Below are 4083 nucleotides of genomic sequence, written 5' to 3'. Positions count from 1 at the left end.
CTTAAGTTTTGAAATTTATGTTTTGTTTTTAAAAGTTTAATTTAGACAATTTAAATTTCAAACCCTAGAATTTTACAAGTTTAAAATTCAACCCTATACTAATATAATATTACAAGATTGATATATATATATATATATATATATATATATATATATATATGATTAAAATACTAGTCTTACCGTTAGTAGGCCTCATTCACGAAGCCGGTCTATAAGGTGGGTATAACGTTGCTGCCTATAAAATGGCGCTTAATGGGTGTACACTCACACCCACAGCTTGCTTGATCGGTGGAGGGTCGTTAGCCGAACGGGTAGGATAGGGCAACCTCATCTCTTCATTAAAAGTATAATATGAAATACAAAGTAACTACATGTTTTTCAAAAAAAATTTCCCAATCCTAGTTACTTTAGGAAAAGTAAATTGATTCAACCCCATGAAATTACACTTTGCACCCTTTTTAAGAAGTTAGTGGAGCGTGTGTGGTTTACCGGCACACTAATTGGTTCTAAGCAAAGGTGGCAAAGGGTGATTCATTGTTTATCATAGTTCGATGGAGCATGTGTGCTTTACCGGCACATCGAATAGGTGATTGTTACAATGAAGGCACCATGTGAATTTGCATGGTAATTCATACCCACTTTGTGATCCTAGGTATCCCATTCACAAACGAGAGGGGCATATCGAGATTTAAACATGCCATTGAAAAGTTTCAATGAATCTCATCCAAACCAAGGAATTCTCAATACATTTAGAACTTAAAGTTATGTTTTCATGGTGGAGAATTAGTGAATCGTCATTCACTTACCTTCATATTGTTTGCATGTTAGATTACGGCATCCCTTTTCTAATATGCAAATATTGTTGTTGGATCCTAGCCCTAATTTTCTTATTGGGTGATAATTGGGGATTCAAATTCTAATCTATATTTGTCCTTTCTATTTGTAGATGTCGAACGCGAACAACGCTGTTGCTAGTTCGTTTACATTGATGAGCCTTTGTCAAAAGGTGACTTTCGATGGGACGAACTTTAGCGAATCGATAAGATACATTCGCACAATTGCTCGCTACGAGGATAAGGAGTATGTCCTCGATGAGAAGCTCGAGAAGATCAACCCAGAAATTGCTACTCCGGCTGAAATGACTGATTTTGAGACTCATGAACGTGATGCAATGAAGGTTCATTGCATCGTGATAGCCACAATGAATGCCGAATTCCAATAGTCCTATGAGGACATGTATCCGTACGAAATGCACCAAGACTTGTTGGAGAGATACCACCAAAACGCGAGGCAGGAGCGTTACGAGATTTTCACTAACATGATTTCCGCCAAAATGGGTCATGGAGAATCTCTTACTGTGCACCTACAAAAGATGCAAAGGTATCTCGATCGCCTTCGCAAGTTGAATGTTGACTTTGGGGAAGACTTGGCGATCGACATGGTGCTTCACTCTTTGCCTCCATGTTACAATCAATTTAGGATGACCTACCACATGAACAAAGAAGAGGTCACCCTAAGCAAGCTCCAAGGTCTCCTTAGGGTTGCTGAAAGCAACCTCAAGGACAAGTTTGTTGCACCCACTCCCAATCCACCCGCTGCTCCTGTTTTGGCCATTGTGCAAGGAAGAGGCAAGAAGAGGAAGGCTCCGTCTAAGAGCCACCGCAAGGGAAAGTCCCGAGATGGTTCCTCTTCTAGTGGGACCAAAGTTGATCCCGCTAAGCCTAACCCTAACCCAAAGGAGGCAGAGTGCCATCATTGCCATAAAATAGGGCATTGGAAGAGAAGCTGCCCAGACTACCTGCAAGCCATCAGGGAAGGAAAGATCAAGCCATCTTTCGCAGGTATATACACAATTAAATCTAACGATTCATCTCATGCTATTTCTTGGGTCCTTGATACCGGTTGTGGTTACCATATTTGTTCTGAATTGCAGGGACTAAGAAGAAATAGGGATGTGGAGCATGGAAGAATAAATCTAATCATGGAGAACAGAAGATCGTCGCCTGTGACCAAGATTGGAGTGTATTCTTTAGTGCTTAGGAATGGTTTATGTTTAGATTTGAACAATTGTTGCTATTCGCCAGAAATGGCAAGAAACATCATTTCATTTCATGGTTTGTTTAGACAAGGTTTTAGATTTTCTTTTAATAATGAGAATTGTTCTATTCTTGCTTATCTAAATGGTGTCTTATATTTTGAAGCAATACTGTGTAATGGAATTTATGAAACTATTATGATTGTAGATAACTTAGGAAATGATGTTTTATGCATGGATTCTTCCAATGGTATGGATAGAGCATCCTTGTGGCATTGTCGTCTTGGACATGTCAACAAGAAGCACATAGCCCAACTCCAAAAGGATGGAGTGTTGGAGTCATTTGACCTTAGGGAAGATAACACATGCGAGTCTTGTTTGCTTGGAAAGATGACTAAGTCACCCATCACTAGTACGTGTGAAAGGGGTGAGGGTCTATTGGACCTCATACATACCGATGTATGTGGACCATTTAGATCAACCACAAAGGATGGGAACCGCTTCTATGTGACTTTTACCGATGACTATAGTAGATATGGGTATATCTACTTAATCAAGCAAAAGTCAGAAACGTTTGAAAAGTTCAAAGAGTTCAAGAATGAAGTGGAGAATCAATTGGGCAGGAAAATCAAGATGCTTCGATCCGATTGAGGAGGAGAGTACCTAAGTCTTGAATTTTACGACTATCTCAAGGAGTGTGGAATAGTTTCACGATTGACGCCACCTAGGACACCGCAGTTGAATGGTGTGGAAGAAAGGCGTAATTGAACCTCGTTAGACATGGTTCGCTCTATGATGATTCGTGCTTCACTACCTATCTCTTTTTGGAGGTATGCCTTAGAGACTGCCGCCCATATCCTTAACCAAGTCCCTACTAAGAAGGTTGCCAAAACACCTCACGAGATGTGGACAGGGAAGGATCCCTCATTAGCACATATCAAGGTTTGGGGTTACGAGGCTTTCGTAAGACAAGATACTCACGACAAGCTCGAACCTCGTAGTGAGCGATGTATTTTCATCGGCTACCCGCAGAAATCCTTTGGATATCTCTTCTATAGATCGAAGGACAATGTTGTCTTTGTTGCGAGGAGAGGAGTTTTCCAAGAGCGAGAACTCATAAGCCAAGGAGACAGTGGGAGGCAAATCGAGCTTGAAGAGATTCAAGAGTCGATAGATGAAGGAACCTCTACCGCTGGCACTCAACCCGAGGAGGAAACTCCGGTTGAACCGATTGACGAGTCATTACCTCTTAGACGTTCCGAAAGAGTTAGAGTTCAACCCCAGTTTTATGGTTTTCATATTACTACCGAAGGGGACACGTATATTAGTGATGGTACACTAATAAATCTAGATGAACCTAATAGCTATAAGGAAGCCATGGCAGGCCTAGAGTGTGCAAAATGGAAAGAGGCAATGGACATCGACATCTAGTCCATGTATGACAACCAAGTTTGGAATTTGGTTGATAATGTGCCCGGACGTAAGACCGTTGGGTGCAAATGGATCTTCAAGAAGAAGACCGACGTGGATGGAAACGTACACACATATAAGGCGCGATTGCTTGCGAATGGCTTTACTCAAACTCCCGGAGTTGACTATGATGAGAACTTCTCACCAGTTGCGAAGATAAAGTCTATTAGAGTAATGCTAGCAATTGCCGCATTTCATGATTATGAGATTTGGCAAATGGATGTCAAAACCACTTTCCTTAATGTGAAGTTGGCTGAGGATGTTTACATGGCTTAGCCAGAGGGTTTTGTCGATCCGAAGCATCCAAATAGAGTTTGTAAGCTTGAGAAGTCCATTTATGGACTGAAGCAAGCGTCTCGCAGATGGAATCTTTACTTCAATGTGAAAGTCAAAGAGTTTGGATTTGTACGAAGCGAAGATGAATCATGTGAATAAGTCAAAGCCATTGGGAGTATAGTAAGCTTCCTCGTTCTGTATGTCGATGACATACTACTCATAGGAAACGACGTCCCGACTCTTCAGGAGGTTAAGTCCTAGCTCGGGAAGTGCTTCGCTATGAAGGACCTCGGAGAGGCTTC

Source organism: Lactuca serriola, chromosome 2, assembly GCF_051521515.1.
Source record: "Lactuca serriola cultivar US96UC23 chromosome 2, Lser_US96UC23_V15, whole genome shotgun sequence".
Taxonomy (NCBI): Eukaryota; Viridiplantae; Streptophyta; class Magnoliopsida; order Asterales; family Asteraceae; genus Lactuca; species Lactuca serriola.
Note: the sequence above shows the minus strand (reverse complement) of the source record.